General features: G+C 42.8%; 1 protein-coding gene and 1 long non-coding RNA gene across 5 annotated transcripts in view; both read left to right on the top strand.

Moving 5' to 3' along the window:
• The window catches only part of LOC107523674 (uncharacterized), a 591,794-nt gene that overhangs the window by 379,181 nt on the left and 194,314 nt on the right, over positions 1 to 18,299 (top strand). The gene's annotated exons all lie outside the window — the stretch shown is intronic.
• LOC103126763 (NADP-dependent malic enzyme, mitochondrial) overlaps positions 1 to 18,299 on the top strand; it is a 96,652-nt gene that overhangs the window by 32,314 nt on the left and 46,039 nt on the right. The window lies entirely within an intron of this gene.

Raw genomic sequence — 18,299 nt, 5'->3', positions numbered from 1 at the left:
AGCACCAAGCAGAAGGACCCATGTAAGCATCCCGGTTTGAGCCCCTGGCTCCTCACCTGCAGGGGGATTGCTTCACAAGTGGCGAAGCAGGTCTGCAGCTGTCTATCTATCTCTCCCCCTCTCTGTCTTCCCCTCCTCTCTATGATTTCGCTGTCCTATTCAACAACAACAGCAATAACAACAATAACAATAACAGCAACAAGGACAACAAAATGGGGGAAATGGCCTCCAGGAACAATGGATTCATAGTGCAGACACTGAGCCCCAGTGATAACCTTGGAGGCAAAATAAATAAATAAATAAATAATCATACACCAAATGGATTCTCATAGGACCTCCAAATTTAAAGCCCCATAATTCTAATTACCCAGAGTACACAACTTCTCAGACTGTGCCTCTGAAAAATATGTGCTGGGTTTAGCATTGGCATAGGCTCTCTGGCTTCAATCTTTGTGGAAAAACCATGTGTAAATTCCCGTCCGTGTTTGAAATCAGAGAAAGGAGTCCTTGAGTCTCCCCAGCTAGCGGCCACCAAATTAACTGTTTCATGCTAGAATGAATATATGTGTGTGTGTGTGTGTGTGTGTGTGTGTGTGTGTGTGTGTGTGTGTGTATCCCTAAAAGTTCTCTGGTGGCTACATGTGACATGATTTAACATTATAAAATCAGTACCTTGTGAATTCAATGGACATGGTAAGTGGTACAAAGCTGCAGTGCCAAATCCTTAACGTTCTGCCCAATATTAAGAATATTAGACAATAAGAGGAGTGGTTTGGCCTGGTCATAAGCTAGTAGGTACAAAGAAGCTATTGAAAAGTCTAACTGCCAAGAATCCTCAAATCAAAGAAGCTTCAACCAACAAAGTGAATTTGAAATCTTAGTTTCAAGAAGCAGCCCAAGACACTCAGCTGGTTGCCAAGAAGCTGTGTGGACAAAGAACTGAGGGGCTCAAGAGGTGGTGCAGTGAATAAAGCATTGGGCTTTCAAGTTTGAGGTCCTGAGTTCAATCCTTGGCATTACATGTGTCAGAATGATGCTCTGGTTCTCAAATAAATAAGTCTAAAAAGAATAGACACACACACACACACACACACACACAGAGAGAGAGAAAGAGAGAGAGAGAGAGAGAGTAGAAAAAGACAATGAAGTGACGTTCAAATAACATCACTTCAACACTGGAAATTCCAAAGGTTGTTCTCATTTTGAGGAATCCTTGATGTCTTCTCTGGCTCACTGAAACCCAACAGAAAGGAAGAAGCACCCCAGTCTACTCAACTGGAACAAAGAAAGAGTGTGACGTCTTGGACTCACAACAAAGGGGCAATCCAGTTTGTGTACTGCGAGTTCTAGTTTATTATTCCAAAGCAGATCAGTTCAGGAGATGATGATGTAGGGGCTCAGGCATTTGGACTTTTGCACCATTATCCCACCCAGCCCTCCCCCAAGATTATGACAAAGTAGCCCCAGCTCTGAATTATGTTAGTTTGGATTTTCTTTTTCTTTTGATTGCGGAGTTAGTGATTTAGAGTACAGCTGTTGGCACATGGGTACAATTTCTCCTCTTGCCGTGATGGATGTCTGCAGAACATTTTCATCCCCAACTCAGGTCCTTTTCCACCATCATGCACCAGGACCTCAAGACCCTTTCCACCCCTCCCTGCCCTCTTTCCCCAGAGTCCTTTGCTTTGCTCAGTATACCACACTCAATCCATGTTTCACCCTGTGGTTTCCCTTTCCATCCTCGCTTCTTTTTAAGAGTTCTATCAGTGAAATCATCTGATAGTCATCCATTCTTATTTTGGCTTATCTCACTTAGCATGGTTCCTTCCAGTTTTATCCAGGATGAGACAAAAAGGATGACTTCATTACTTTTAACAGTGGGGTCATATTCCATTGTGTATTTATAGGTAAGAGACAGAGCTAGAGAGGGAGAGAGAGAGAGGGAGCAGGGAAGATACCTGAAGCACTCTTCCTCCACTCCTGAAGCATCCCCTCTGGAGGTGGGGGCCCCGAACTTGACTGTGGGTCCTTGGGCATATTAACATGTGTACTCAGCACCCAGCCTCAAATAAATGCAACTTTGTAAAAGAAAGCAAGCAAGCAAGCAAGAAAAAAAGACACCAGCAAATCATTTATCATGTAACTCAAGTGTCAATGACTATAGCGATGATTGTGTTGATTTTCATCCTTTTAGCCTAAAGATATTTTTATCTGAAAGTATCTGAACAGATACTTCTTAGTGATCAGCACACCACTGAAATGACCAAAGGAGTTTTTTGTTCTTCATTGCACTGCAAATCATTAGTGCAACTTGAAATTTTAGAATCTTAGCAGCTATAACACTATTTGTTTGAGAGAGAAAGGGGGGGGGGAGAACATCATTCTGACACATGTGATGGTAGGAATCAAACTCGGGCCCCCATGACTAATCAGTCAAACTCTTTTACCCACTGTGCCACCTCCCAGGCCTCCCAGGTCTTTTCATAAACATGCACTTGCAATGTATTTGAGCTTAGCTTTGCTTTATTTAGAGAATGGATGGGGATTTTGTTGTTTTCAGATGACCAATTGACTCTTAATTCTTATTCATTCTCTCTCTCTCTCTCTCCCTCTCCCCTCCCCCTCCCTCTCCCTCTCCCTCTCCCTCTCTCTCCTCCAGGATTATCACTAACACCCAGTGCTGGCGCTATGAATCCACTGCTTCTGGTGGTCATTTTTAATTTTTTCCTTTTTATTGAATAGGACAGAGAATTTGAGAGGGGAGAGGGAAATAAAGAGGGAGAAAGAGAGACATCTGTGGACCTGCTTCACCACTTGCGAAGCAACCCCCCCTGCAGAGTGTCTTGCACAGGTCTTTGTACTTCATACTATGTGTACTTAACCCAGTGTGCCACCCCCTGGCCCCCTTGACTCTAATTCTCTGTGTTCCTCCACCCTGCTATCCCCCATATTGAACTGGCCTCCCCAATTTCTTAGCTCTGCTGGCAGCTAAGACCTTGAACTTCTAGATAGAGCTTACAAGGTTATAAGCCAGTTCTCTGCCTTGGGGTAAAACTACCTTCCTCCCATACCTGGAAACACCAGGGGAAAGAAATCCCAGGATAAGCCATTCTCTGTCCCTCAGAGACCCCTGTAAGGTCACCTTCCATCACAATTGTTCACAGAAGGCACAGTGCAGGCACAAATACAACTTAGAAGCATCTCTCTGAGAACTGACTGGATTGCTAAAAGTCTTTTATCAGTAAAATAATAAAATAAAGAATCTGGCCAGACAGCCATGTTCACTGAAGTAATCAGCAGTGGTCTATAATGTCGTATAGTGTCCAGGTGTATATTACAAATCACCACCTGCTCAGACTATATTATGTTCACAGCCAAAAAGTTCATTGCGCTTCATAATGAATCATATTACATTTGATAATGCAATTGGCCCCTTTTGCTGCATTACTCTTTCCTCTTCTCCCTTTCCATTTCATAGACACTATTTTCTTTCCAAAGTCTTAAGTGTTTGTTTTCTCTGTACATTAATTTTGTTTCTGTATCTTCCACATATGGGTGGAACTTTATGCTGTTTGTATTTCTGTTTGATCTATTTTATTTAGAGTGATATCTTCTAGGCCTGCCTCTACTGGTAGGGTTCCATCTTTTGTTTTTTTATAACTGAGTCATAAAGTCTCTGTGTATGTGTTCCACATCTTCCTCACCCAATCATCTACATCCTTTCTTTAGAGATGATGAACATGAAGGTTCATCTGTCTCTTTAAAACTGTTTTTGTGTTCCTTGGGAAGATGCCAAGAAATAAGAAAACTGGGTTTTAGAGAATTTCTTTTAAACTGTGTTTAAGTTTTGGAGGAATCTCCACTGTGGTTTCCATAATTGAAATTCCTACCAGTTGTGTACAGGGCTTCCCTTCTCTCCACAACCTCTTCAATATTTGTTGTTTCTTGATTTCTGAATAAAAGTCATCCTCACAGGTGTGAAATGTGTCAGAGAGAGAAAGAGTGAGAGAAAGATAGAGAGGCTCATCGTAGTGTGGATCTACACTTCATAATGTATTAAAATATGAGCTGATGGGTGCCCTTAGGTCAACTATTGGCTTCCGAGAAATGTAACCCTGGCTACCACCCTTGTCATTGGTGTCAGTCTGGTTCTCAGGCAAAGCCTTATTTGGTATGAATGACTGAATAAACTTGCTGAGAACAGCAGTCAACACACGTGTAAGAAATGGGAGGGGGTGGTCAGGACAAGAAGGGTTGGCATCCCCAGCCCCAGTGCCAGACAAATCAACCCTGACCACACACACACACACACACACACACACACACACACACACACACACACACAGTTTTCTTTCCTTAAGTTTATTTAGTTGTTAATTAATAAAAGAAAGAGCAGACAAGAGAGAACCAGAACATCACTCTGGCACATGTGATGCTGGGGATCAAATTTGGGATTTCATGCTTGAGAGTCCAACACTTTGTCCACTGCACCATCTCTTGGGCTGTACACTGAGCTCCCTGAAATGCTAGGTTTCTCGTCTAAAGCATAGAAGAGATAAACTACATGGTTGATGAGGTGCTTGTCAACCCTGCCTCTTATAGGTATGTAAATTAAACAAAATCTTTAGGTATTTTATTTTTTTTAAAAAAAGATTTATTTAGGGTTGGGTAGCAATACATCCCGTAGAGCACATACATCATCATGCATGAGGATCCAGGTTCAAGTCCTCATTCCCACCCACAGAGGGAAGCTTCACAAGTGGTGAAGCAGTGTTGCTACAGGTGGCTCTCCTTTACTCTCTTAATCACTCCCTGTCAGACTTTCACCTTTTTTTTTTTTAAAAAAAATGGCCATTTGGAATGATGGAATCATGCAGGTGCTGAGCCGCAGTGACAAACCTTAGGGCACAGAAGAATTTTATTTCTTATTTACTTTGGAAGAGGTAGAGTTTCACGTGAGAGAGCAGCTATGTGTGGCACTCTGCATAGAACTGAGTGCCTCTGGCATGTAAGTCCTATACTCTATCAGCTGAACTATTTCTACAACAACTTACAAGGTTATCCCTAAAATTCTTTTGAGAGTAAGGGAGGAGTCGGGACACAAGCACTGTCTGGGACGTATCTGAGGCTAGATTTTTGCACTGGTGACAAGAGATTGAAATTCAGCATGTTCTCAAATTAGCTCAGAAAACCTCCTGCCAAAGAACCCCCCTACCCCCATATGCATCTGGTTATCATTATTAGGGCATTATGGGATGTGCATGCTTGCTGTAGGAAATGAATGAATAATCCCTTCAAATATGTCACCTCATAGGTTTCTCAATAAAAAGGCAACTGTTAAGGGAGTTATCAAAGCAGGCTGAAGTGGAGGGTGAGTTGTCAGGGTGGACCCAGGGAGGGAGAGGGGACTGTGAAAGAATTTCCAATGGTTTCAACCAAGTTCAGTGTCAAGAGCCGGGATTGTAAGAACACTTCATGAAATTTTTTGCGGACTGCTGATTGTGTACTGTAGCACTGTAGCCCAGAAGACAGATTCTGAACCACCTGAAAGATATTAGAGTGTCTGGATTCTACCACAGTGCCCTGAGTCAACCTCGCCTCTGTCACCCCAGGACAAACAAGAAAGCATTTTCTTTAAGAAATATGTAAGAAACCTGGGCTGGGAAGATAGCATAGCAGTTCTGAAAAAGATTTATATGCCTCAGGACCCAAAGTCCTAGGTCCAATCCTCCACACCACCATAAGTCAGAGCTGAGCAGTGCTCTGATAAAAATAAAATAAGTATGAAACCTTTATTAGAATGTAACTTCAGGAATGAACTCTGGTCCTCACACATTTTTGAGACCACTGAGCTGCTTCTCTGGCCAATTTGCTCATCCTTTAAGAGAGGGAGAGAGACAGAGAGAGAAAAAGAAAGGGAGAGAGACCATCATCCATAGACTTCCTTCTTTTTGGTGCTGTCCATGGTGCTCCCTAGAGCTGGGGCCCTAGGACCTCATACACAGAAAGACATGAGCTTTTCTGGTGAGACATCTCCTGGCCCTAGTCTGACACACTTTGAGTCAACTACAAGCATCCAGCCCTCCCAGTGCAGAGCTTTGTGTTCTTGAAGAACATATAATAGAAGATACTCCTTCCAAACACACCAAGGTAACCACTCAACTGGGTATGGTGAGCAGCTTTCTTTCAAATGACAGGAAAATGTTTAAGAACACAGACTTTAAAGTTGGAGTAGCTTGAGCAACACACTGCCTTTGCAAGAATCAAATGTATCTACACCTCAGTTTTCCTTCAGTAAATGGAGGGATGGACTTACAATGACAGTACCTACCTCCTACCCCATAAACCAATGCTTGACTCCAGTTTTCATGGAAGCTCCTCAGTTTTTCCTGACTTCCACCCACAGGAAACCCACCTGACTTATGCTGGCTGATCCCTAGAAGGTCTGACATTTGCCTGGGGGAAGTGTCTGGAGCTCTCTGGTTTCCCAGACACATCTATACTAACAGGACACAGATGCTATCTGTGACTCTCACTTCCTGCTGCCTTCCAGGAGTGTGTGGAAAGCACAGGTGGTGACCTGGGGTTGGAATTCGTTGCTCATAGGAGAAAAAAAATAGCATGGTACTTGCCATCCAGGTGGGATTTGAATGTCCCTTCCATTCACCTTGAATGAGGGAGTCCTGGAAAATGCACCCTCACTGTTAAGTGCTGTGAGGCCAGCAGAACTTAATTTTGAAATCTTAGAGTTAAAAACTGTGATGTTCAGAGACAGGGGTGAAATACAGCAAGATGACTGGGGGTGATATGGAGGGGTTGTAAGCTGCACCAGGCTTTCTGAACATGATTGGCCAATATGCCTGAAGAGACTTAAATTTGCCTATACATTTCTAGGACATAGGCTTCATGAAGACAAAGATAGTTTGTCTGTTTTCCAAGTTGTTTGTTTTTGTATGACTAGTTTAGAAGGTTACTCAACACCTAGAGGTGCTTATTAAGTAGCTCAGCCTGTTAGGATTCTAGCTTGCATTGTATGAGGCCACAGAGGCTACAGGTTCACCCCTGGCACCACTTTATGCCAGAGCTGAGTGGTGCTCTAGTCTCCCCAACCACACACTCCACCCACCTATGTCATTTTTTTCCACTCGTAATGGGTAAATAAATATTTAAATAAAAAAATGGGGGATAGCACAAGGTTATATGGAAGACTTTTACACCTAAAGCTGTGAAGTTTCAGGTTTATTCCCCACCACCACCATAAACCAGAGCTGAGCAGTACTCGGCATTAAAAATTGATAAAAATAAATGAAATTTAAGTAAGTTCATTTAAAAATATATGCTTTCAGTGAGTGGATGAATTCATGAATATATGGGTCTCCAGTCTAAGTTAGTTTATAGTATCCAAATCTCAAGAAAAATCAGAAAGGCAAACCATTCATCATAGTATGATTTATAATAATCAAAACTCGGAATCAGTTAAAATATACATAATGAGGCACTTACTCATCAGGTAGAGTGGCTTTCAGCTTTTTAACAGTCTCAGGTGAAAATTTTAGCATATGGAAAAATGACTACACTACTTTAAGTAGAAAATAAAGAATATAAAATTTCCACCTGCAGGGAGTTGGGCGGTAGTGCAGCTTGTTAAGCACACATGGTGCAAAGCACAAGGACCGGCATAAGGATCCCAGTTTGAGTCCTGGCTCCCCACTTGCAGGGGAGTCGCTTCACAGGTGGTGAAGCAGGTCTGTAGGTGTCCATCTTTCTCTCCGCCCTCTGTCTTCCCCTCCTCTCTCCATTTCTCTCTGTCCTATCTAACAATGATGGCATCAACAACAACAATATTAACTACAACAACAACAAAAAACCACAAGGGCAACAAAAGGGGAAATAAATAAATATAAAAAAAGTTTTTTAAAAATCCACCTGCAGGGGAAAGCTTTGCAAGTGGTAAAGCAGTATTGCAGGTATCTCTCTCCCTCTCTTTTTATTTTTTTATTATTTTAAAATAGTGATTTAATATTGATTTACAAAATTACATGTCAACAGGAGTATAATTCCACACTGTTCTCACAACCAGAGTTCTGAATCCCAAGACCCTCCATTGCAAACCACTGAGGTTCTTGCAAGGTACAGACATGAGTTAACTATCGTCTCTACAGCTGTCTACATTTGTACATAGTTTCCCTGTTTTTCTTCCAATCCTCTCTTCCCCCTCCAAGTCACACATAACCCTATTACTACATCCAAATATCTCTCCCCTTTTTGTCCCCTCTCTCTGAGATTTAATGGAGCTGGAGTTCAGAGCCTTCTTATCCTCTTCCTCCTATCACTTCTCCCCCATTGGGAGTAGGGATCAGTGTTGTTTTAGGATACAAAAGGTAGGAGTTCTGGCTTCTCCACAGGATTTGGGTGTTGGCAGGTCAATCCATATCCCCAGCCTGTTTCTATCTTTCCCTAGTGGGGTAGGGCTCTGGAGAGGTGAGGTTCCAGGACAGATTAGTGAGGGTGTCTGCCCAGACAACTCAGGGTGGAATTATGGTAGCATCTGCCACTTAGTGTCTGGTAGGTGGCAGGACATAAAATGAGACAAAATGGTTAATGAACAGGGACCAAAATGTAGGAATACAGTAGATAAAATTAGGGATCTTAGGGTGGAAGAAAGCTCAGAAGTCCATTTTAGGCATGTTTCTTGAGGCCCACAGCTATGGTAGTCTTTGCTTGAGTTTGATAGCTAGCATGAAGTTGGATAAAAACAATGTCTGAGAAAATGGTGTCGAGTAGAGAAAAGAGCTACATAGTTGGATTAGGGCAGAGAATAGCTCCCATTCTTAAAGATGTTCTGTGAATAGAATTAACTGTTTACCTCCATTCCCTGATCCTATTTCTATTTCTATTTATTTAGCATCAGAGCCTGTGTAACCATTAAGTTCCATTTAGTCTGAGCTCTCAGCTCATGGTCACAGCTGGAAACACATTTCAGGACAGATCTTCCTCATGTGGTTGGGCAGGTTACCCCAGCGTCTGTTCAGAGACGGGGAAGTCTCTACCAAAGCTGCTCTATGATGAGGACTAGGTCCTGAGTGTCTCTCTCTCCCTTTCCTCTTGACTTCTGGTTGTCTCTATCCAATAAATACATAAAGATAATAATTTTTAAAATGTTAAAAAAGAAAGTCTTTAAAAACAAGAATATAGGGGAGTTGGGCAGTAGTGCAGCAGGTTAAGCTCATGTGGCACAAAGGGCAAGGACTGGCTTAAGAATCCCAGTTAGAGCCCCGGCTCCCCACCTGCAGGGGAGTCACTTCACAGGTGGTGAAGCAGGTCTGCAGGTTTTTATCTTTCTCTCCCCTCTCTGTCTTCCCCTTCTCTCTCCATTTCTCTCTGTCTTATCTAACAACAACAATACCTACAACAACAATGAAAATAAAAACAAGGGCAACAAAAGGGAAAATAAATAAATATTATAAACAACTTTAAAGAAAAACAAAAATATGAAATCTTACATATAATCTTTCTTTTTTGAAAATATTTATTCATGTAAGAGAGGTGAAGAAGAGGGAGAGAGGAGAGAGAGAGAGAGAGAGAGAGAGAGAGAGAGAGAGAGAGGGAACCAGAACACTCCTCTGGTAAACTGAGGACCAAATTCAGGACCACATTAATGAATGTCTGTGCTTTATCTACCTGGCCATCTCCCAGGCCACCACATAATCTGATTTCAACTTTTTTTTTTTTTACTAAATAATATTTTGTTTTTATTTTATTTTTATATTATAGAATTTACTAGTCGACAGGGGTTTGAATCCATAACATTCCCACCACCAGAGTTCTGAATCATCATTCTCCCCACTGCAATCTACCACAGTTCCCCTAAAGTTATAGACATGGACCAACCATCTTTTCTATAACTATCTGTCCACATTTATACATAGTTGCCCCTTCTTTTTCTGATTCACTCATCTTCTCCTCTAAGTTACTCATAACATAACTACCTCCATATGTCCCTCTCTTTTTCCTTCTCTTTCTCTCTCTCTGGGTGCTGATGGAGCTGGAGTGCAGAGTTCTTTTATCTTCATCCTATCACTTCTCCCCCAATGGGAGTATGGATCAAGGTTGTTTATGGGGAGCACTAGGTAGGAGTTAGTTCTGGCTTCTGTAGCTGCTTCTCCACTGAGCATGGGCATTAACAGGTCAATACACACCCCCATCCTGTTTCTGTCTTTCCCTAGTGGACCAGGGCTCTGGAGATGTGAGAGTCCAGTGTTGGGAACATGTGTGGGCCTGAGAGTCAAGAAGGAAAGAACCAAGTCTGAGTTTCCCCCCTTATGCTCACCTCGGTTGAGAGAGACTTACCAAGAGGTTATCTTCTCAGACCTCCATCCAAAGATGGGGGTGGTTCTCCCTAAGCTCTATCAGGCTCACACACATGTTCCCAACAGTCCAGGACACATTGGTGAGGTTGTCTGCCCAGTGAAGTCAGGGTGTAGTCACGGTTGCATCTGTAACTTGGTATCTGGAAGGTGGCATGACCTAAGTTGAGACAAGATGGTTAATGAACAGGAACCAAAAATAAGATTAAAGCAGAAGAGATTAGGGATTTTAGGGTAGAAGAAAGCTAAGAGAACAGTTTTAGGCATGTTCCTGGGGCATACAACTATAGTAGTTTTGCTTGAATTTGGTATCTAGCCTCAGGTTGGATGCGAATATTGTCTGAGAATGGTGTGAGAGTAGATAAAAGGGCTAGAAAGTTGGAGTAGTGCAGGAAGTAGCTTCCATTCTTATTTTTTAAAAAATTCGTGGCTAAAATTAACTATTTACCTCCATCCACCTGTTCCAGGGCCCATGTGTAATGTAAATACGTATTTATATTTAGCTCCAGAGCCTGTGTAACCTCTAAGTTTCTATTGGTCTGAGTTCATGGTCCTCAAGCATCTGAGGAATACTGCAGGTTGCACTTATTTCAGGACGAGTCTTTTTCAAGTGGCAGGGCAGGATACCCCCAGCCTCCCTTCGGACTGGGGCTATCCCTACCGTCATTGCTTTATGGTAGAGCCAAGGTCCTGAGAGGGCCTACAAGACACTGTTCTTTATGGAAATGACCAGTGGTAGTGGAAAGAGGGACCCTTTAGAGATCAAGGTCCATCATATGTATATGGGGATCCAAGGATTCCCTAACTAGGGTCAGGTGGGATGATACTTATATTGACTAAACAGGCCACTGTCAAGTGGGTCAGTCTCTTGCTCTTATCCAATTTTTGTAGTCCTTTCTTTCTATGATTATCTTAGATTTTCTCTCAGTTGTTTAGGCATTGAGTATCACTTGTTTAGCCAAACCAGAGTTAGGTTTTGGGAATCTGTCTTCGGGCCTTTCTGCTAGGCAATCATGTTAATATGATTTAAATCCAGTCAATTACAGAATTTATGATGCCTTCTTCAACTTTGTTTAAATCAAGTTTTTGAAGCATGAAAATTAGGAGACCAATCAATTTGATACAGACTATCCCATTTGTTTCATTTGTCTTAATATTTCTGTCTATAGTAAGCATGTGTTATGTCTAAAAGGGGGGACATATATGTTACAACATCACTATTGAGTTCCAACAGTTGGAAACCTGACTTGTAACCTGCTTCTGCAACTTGCCTGTGTTAGGAACATTTACCTGGTGAGGAGAGCAAGCAGAAAGAGTCACTCACCTGGGCAGTGTGACTTGATGCTGCTGAGACCCAGCCCTTCACCTGCCATTTCAAGCATGTGTCTTACTCTTTTTTTCACACCTTGCACGACTGAATCCTCATCATAACCATTATGGGGCTAGCATTATGTCAGTTTCAGAGGAGCAGGTTGAATCCAGTGAAAGTAAAAAAAACAAACAACAGTTCAAGGTAATGAATGGTAGATAATTCAATAGTAATGCATTAGTAACCAAAGGAGCCAGGAGTAAAAGGAAAATCTTTTCGGGCCAAGTGGTGATGCACCTGGTTGAGCACACATGTTGCAATGCTTAAGGATCCAGGTTTGAGCCCCCTCCCCTACCTGTAGAGGGAAAACTTTACGAGTGGTGAAGCAGGATTGCAGGTGTCTTTGTCTTTTTCCCTCTCTGTCTCCCTATTCCTCTTGATTTCTGACTGTTATTTCTATCCAATAAATAAATAAAGATAATAAAAAGTTTTTTCAAGGAAGATATTTCTGGATCCCTGATGATTTGCAGTGATTGTCCAGTTCTTGTAACCTTTGGAGGTTTCCCCAGTAATCATGGGTGTTTTAACCTTTTCTGTTGATTTCTTCATGAATCAATAATGTTACATGTTTCAAGCTATACTTCTTTGCTGAAACCAAGAGTTTTGAGGCAGCAACAAGCATATTTATGCATCATATGTTAGCTAATATCTCTGTGTGATGCTTATTGACTTAACACTTTCTAAATATAAAATTTTCAAAGTATAGTTGCACATTGGTGTGTATATACAACTCACATGTGTGTGTATGTGTGTGCATGTGTGTGTGTGTGTGTGTGTGTGTGTACAACCACCACAGAAGTTCTAGTGTCCTTACACTACAGATGCTCCTAGCTATATCTCCCTTCCCCTCCCTCGCTTCTCATAACCACTATAGTTTTCAGAGAGCCCAAGTGTTAGTTTGTGACTGTGGACTGTTAAGATGAATCTTATCTGATGTTACTAATCAGCAATGAAATGGAGCTTCTCCCAGTCTGGATAGGAATTACACTGAATGCTCCTTTGTAACTCAGTCTGCTAACAACTGCAGATGAATTGCTTCTCTCAGATGTGGAGGCTGAGCTAGCTCTGTCCAGCAATTGTCTAGAAAAATCAGGTCTCCCTGCTGGTGAGATGCCTGATGTCAACCTGGTTAAGGAGACAGGACCCACACTGTCCTCTCCTTCGGTCTAGGCATGACTCTCCATAGCTCAGGAAATGACCCCTCCAAGCCCTTGCTGCTTGAAGATTCTTCCAAGAGTTTCCACCCTCCCTACTCCCCCCCCAAAATGCAATCAATCAACATCTATTCTGTTTGAATTGAAACCTCCCCCCCCACCCGCTGGGTTAAGAAACCAGCTCTGAGTTTGGTCAAGAGCTGGGCTATTGTGAGTTCTGTGCACCAATTGACTGGCTCTTTAGAAAGCAGCAGCTTGCTGCTGATAATAACCCAGTGACATGTTTGTTCAGATGACTAAAGCTTTCAGAAGCACCTGCCATCCATTGTAGGAGTGCTCTCAGCTGTAATAATGGGATAGGCCAGTGGAGAAACTGGAATGGGGGAAGAAGAGAAAAAGAAGAAACTACTCCCAAACTGAGAGAGGAGACAGATACTAAGATTGAAAAGCTCTAAGACTTCCAAACAAACTTAAACAGATGCACATCAAGATACATTATAATTGAGATAGCAAAAGATCAAAGATAAAGAGTAAGTATTAAAAACAGCAAGAGGCCAGCAACGAGTCACCTATAAATAGGACTTTTATAAGATTATATCCAGCAGTTGTCCAGAGCAGAAGACATGTGAGTCCACTGTGGGAAACAGAAAAGCTGAAAGAACTGAGGAGGGATATGCTTCAACCCAGTATTTCCAGGTGATTCTCCTAACCAAAGAAGCCCAATATGTTAGACAAATGAATATTTTAAAAGCTGGGTGATACTGTAGTGAAGTAAGAAAGAGATTTATTGCTATGGCCATGCCACTTACCACCTCTGTGCAACCTCTGGTGACACTCTTCAGTCACTGAAATCCAGAATGGAGACCATTATCCATCACCACCCACTCACCATCATTCACCATCATTCATCATCCTCCATCTATCAACTCAACTTTCCATCAATCTATCCACATCCACCCTTCCATCTATCCCTCCACTTATCTATATCTTTCCATTCATGCATTCATTCACTCATCCAGCCATCCATTCATCTATCCATCCCATCCATTCGTCCATCTATCCATCCACTCATTCATCCACATATCCATTCATTGATTTTTATTTCTTCCTCTGTCAATATTCTGTAAATTCCCACTACACATCAGGCTCCAAGGTAAAATTATCTTGGCTTAAGCACCTGCCCCACAGAATCTCAAGAGTCTGCCTGAGGACCCATACCTGTAAGCAAACACTTGTGGTAAATCTGACAAATATTTTTAGAATTCCAGGACTGTGTAGCAAGAAAGAAGAGGGTAAGTGAGGTCATACACACCCAGAAGATTGCCGTAATGATTGGGCTAGTGAGACTGATTTGCTGTCCTGCTGATGTTAAAGGAATGGATAAGGAAACTCGTCTGAGAAGAACCCTAGGGCAGAGCTTTATCCTGAGGCCAAATGTGCAGGCCAGGCTTCAGAACTGGATGAGTGGAAGACTAGGAAGAAGGCCTCTCTCAGACACTTCTTTTGATGCAGCCCACAGGAGTTAGGAAAGCCTTTAAGCCACCACATCTTTCCATGGTACAGCCACTCAGGAGTAAGCTTCGGGGAAGTCTTGTTTCTCTCACAACATAAATGAAATGAATTCTTTGTGACAGGTCCCTGATACCCTGCCCCAGGCCTCTCCATCCCAGGACAGTCCTCACCAGTACATACCATGGGATTTGAAGCAGCCATATGGGATTTGATTTTCTATCTATCTATCTATCTATCTATCTATCTATCTATCTATCTATCTATCTATCTATCTATCTAATCTCTTTCCTTCTTTTCTTCTTGTCTTTTTTTTCTTTTTGACTTTTTAATTTTCACTGAGGCAACATTGGTTGACAAGGCTGTCTGCTTCAGCGATATGTTCTCATACCTCTTCCCAGTGAATGTCACTATCTTTTTTTTTTTTTTAACTGTAAACAATTAAAACAAAAGAGGGTTCAGATGGTGATTCACCCAGTAGAAAGCACACATGCATGGAACACCCAGGTTCAAATCCCTGGTCCCCATGGGTAGGGAAGCTTCGCAAGCAGTAGAGCAGTGCTGCTGGTGTCTCTCCTTCTCTGTCTGTATGTCTCTCACCTTCTATCTAGAGAAAAGAAAAAAAAATGGCCTCTGGAGTGGTGGAGTTATGCAGGCACTAAGCCCCAGCGACAAACCTGGGGGCAGAAAGAAAGAAAAGAAGGAAGAGAGGTAGGGTGAAAGGGGAAGAAGAAGGGAAGGGGAGGAAAGGAAAGAAAGAAGAGAAAGTAAGGATGGCAGGAAGAAAGGAGAAAGATGTCTGATTGAGTAGGAAGGCCATTAACTTGGAACTCCATGGATGGATGGGTCCCCCATGCATGTTAGGCTTGTCACTGTGGATCTGTTTCCTGGCTCATGAGTAGGGCTTGCTGTTAGGAGGTTATTGTGGCAGTTGGCTAATAAAGTAGCCACTCTGAAAGCTTCATTTCTGGAACTGTCTGGAGCCATGCTGTCAGGCTGCTTCCCCACCCACAGACTAGGAAGCACACTGCCAGCCACTCAGACAGGCAGTGGTTCCCAGACTGGGTCATATATGAAGACTCTCTGGGTCTTTTTTTTTAAAGGAAGCTATATTTTTATATTTATTTATTTATTGGCTAGAGACAGTCAGAAAACTAGAGGGAAAGGGGGGCGATAGAAAGGAAGAGAGACAGAGACTCCTGTAACACTGCTTTACCACTCACAGAGCTTGTCCCACTGCAGGTGGGTACTGGGGGCTTGAACATGGGTCCTTGCACATCATAACATGTGCACTGAACCAGGTGTGTCACCATCTGTTCCCTAAGCCCCCAAGGGTTTTCAAAAGCTAAGTACCCAGACTTTCAGCCCCAGAATGCTGACCCAAGGGGTATGTCCATCTGTGAACTCCCCAGGGGATTCTAAAGGGCATCCAAGGGAGATGTTAACCCAGAGAGCATTTTAGGAGTTAGGGAGGATTGTTCAGTCTAACAGAAAAATAAGGAAGCTCTATAAAATCAGAGAGGAGACCAAGCAGTGGTGCATCCCATTGAACACACACATTACCATGTACAAGGACCCAGGTCCAAAGCCCTGATCCCCACCTGCAGGGGGTGGAGGGGAGTGGGGAAATGCTTCACAAGCAGTGTCTCTCTCCCTCTCTATCTCCCTCTCCCTCCTCTCTCAATTTTTCTCTGTTCTCTCAAAAAAAGCCACCAGGAGCAATAGACTTATCATGCAAGTACTGAACCCCAGTGATAACCCTGGTGGCAATAAATTTTTAATTATAATAATAATAATAACACAGACAGTTCTGTATCAGTGGTGATCCTCAGTGCAGGAGGAAGGAAGACCTGGAACTCCAGCTGCTCAAAGTCACTGGACTGATTATTCTGACCTTCTGTGTGTCCTGTCTGCTCCCTGTCTCCAGGGGAAGATCCCCACCTTCCTGGGTCAACCTCGCTGGGTCCAGAGATGGGCCTGAAGCCACAAAGTGGGAAGCTGAGGAATTTTGCAGGCAGTACACAAGGGGGTGAACTTGAACTTGACAGAGTCCACACACTCACTCCTCCACACTCAGCCTCCCCTGCATATACAAAGGCTTCTTGTTCAGAAAGTCTTCCAGATAGGTCTGTCTGTCTGTCTGCTTCCCTCTTGATGTTCACTGCTTGCTATTTTTTTTTAATTATTCGTTTAGTTTTGTTTATTGAACCATTCCTCCCAAGCCACCAAAGACCTGTTGCAAGGTGGAGGAGGAAGGCACTGTAGCCCATCACCTTCCTCTGCCAGGCTGAGCTGAGTGATGAGGGCCCCCTGGGAGTCAAGAACAATAGGTTTACAAACAGACTCTTGGAAAGCAGGGAGCTGGCCACAGGGAATTCTGTTTAAAGAATGATTCACCAGCCTTTCAGAGCACTTCCTTTGTTTGGACAGGACACCATCCCAGCAGTGCCAAAGATTTCAGGGACAGACTCAACCTTTCTTTCCACATTGGTTCACAACCAACAGCTTTGCAAAACAAGTCATCTACAGGCAAAAAAATGAACAAAAAAATAAATAAAACCTCATTCTCAAGTGCATTTGAACTGCCTGTGCTAACCATGTGACTTTGTAGTACTGTTGACAGAGATGAGCCTCAGTTTACTCTTCCATAAGTGCTGTCAGAACCCCACTGTCCTGTTTGGAGTCAAATGGTCTGAATGGCAGTGGCCTGGGCACAGCCAGTAGAGCACATACCACCATGAGCAAAGACCCTGATTCAAGCCCCAGCTCCCACCTGCAGGGGGGAGCATCATGAGCAGTGAAGCAGTACTGCAGGTGTCTCTATTTCCCTCTCTACTTCCCTCTTCCCTCTCAATTTCAGTCTGTATCCCACACAAATAAATTTAAAATGAAAGGAAATGGAACTGTAAAGCAGTACAAAGCTGCAAGGCAGTTTTTCACATCAACAGGGAGATGTGGCAAAATCCTACAGATACTTGCACACTGAGTTTTAATTTTACAAAACACTTAAGTGAATAATAGAGAATATAGGGTGTGGCCGTGGCGCAGTGGGTTAAGCACACAAGGTATAAAACGCAAGAACCAGCATAAGGATCCCGGTTTGAGCCCACAACTTCCCACCTGCAGGAGGAGTCACTTCACAAGTGGTGAAACAGGTCTGTGGTGTCTATATTTCTCTCCCTCTCTCTGTCTTCCCATCCTCTCTTAATTTCTCTCTGTCCTATCCAACAACAATGACAGCAATAACAACAATGATAATATACAAGGGCAACAAAAGGGAAAAATAATGGAGAATATAAAATCAGTCTGCTTTTTGACAATTAAGTTCATGCTCTTTTTTCTTTCTTCTTTCCTAAAGCACATCTTTCCTTGTTAGCATAACTCTTTCTCTCTCTGTCTCTTTCCTTTTTTATGTCTTCATTGTCTCTTTTCTTCTTTCACCCTTTACCATCAGTGTTATTGCTGAGGCTTCACAATCCCCAGTGGCCATTTTTTAATAGTGGTAAGACACAGAGAGAGGAGAGAGAGAAAGAAAAGGACAGATACCTGCAGCACTGTTTCACTGCTCCTAAAGTTCCCCTTCCCCATCCAATGCAAGTGGGGGCAGAATTTAAGCCTCTTGAGTACATAAGAAGCTTTCAAATGCTTCTGCTGTGCTAGTTGGACTTCAAATAGCACTGAACACCCAGGAGATGTTTAGTGGTATTGTAAGGGTAAAAGAAAGTTCACTTGGATAGTGTGCTGCTTTGCCATGTGCACAACCTGGATTCAAGCCCGGCCCCATCACACTGGAGGAAGCTTTGGGATTATGGTCTCTTTCCCTCTCTCCTTGCTTCTCTCTCTCTCTTAAAAATTATCATATTGGAGCCAGTGAAGCCCCCCCAGCAACAGCAATAAATA

The sequence above is a fragment of the Erinaceus europaeus genome, chromosome 17 (genome assembly GCF_950295315.1).
Source record: "Erinaceus europaeus chromosome 17, mEriEur2.1, whole genome shotgun sequence".
In the NCBI taxonomy this organism is placed as follows: Eukaryota; Metazoa; Chordata; class Mammalia; order Eulipotyphla; family Erinaceidae; genus Erinaceus; species Erinaceus europaeus.
Note: the sequence above shows the minus strand (reverse complement) of the source record. Positions and strands in the feature narration are given on the sequence as shown.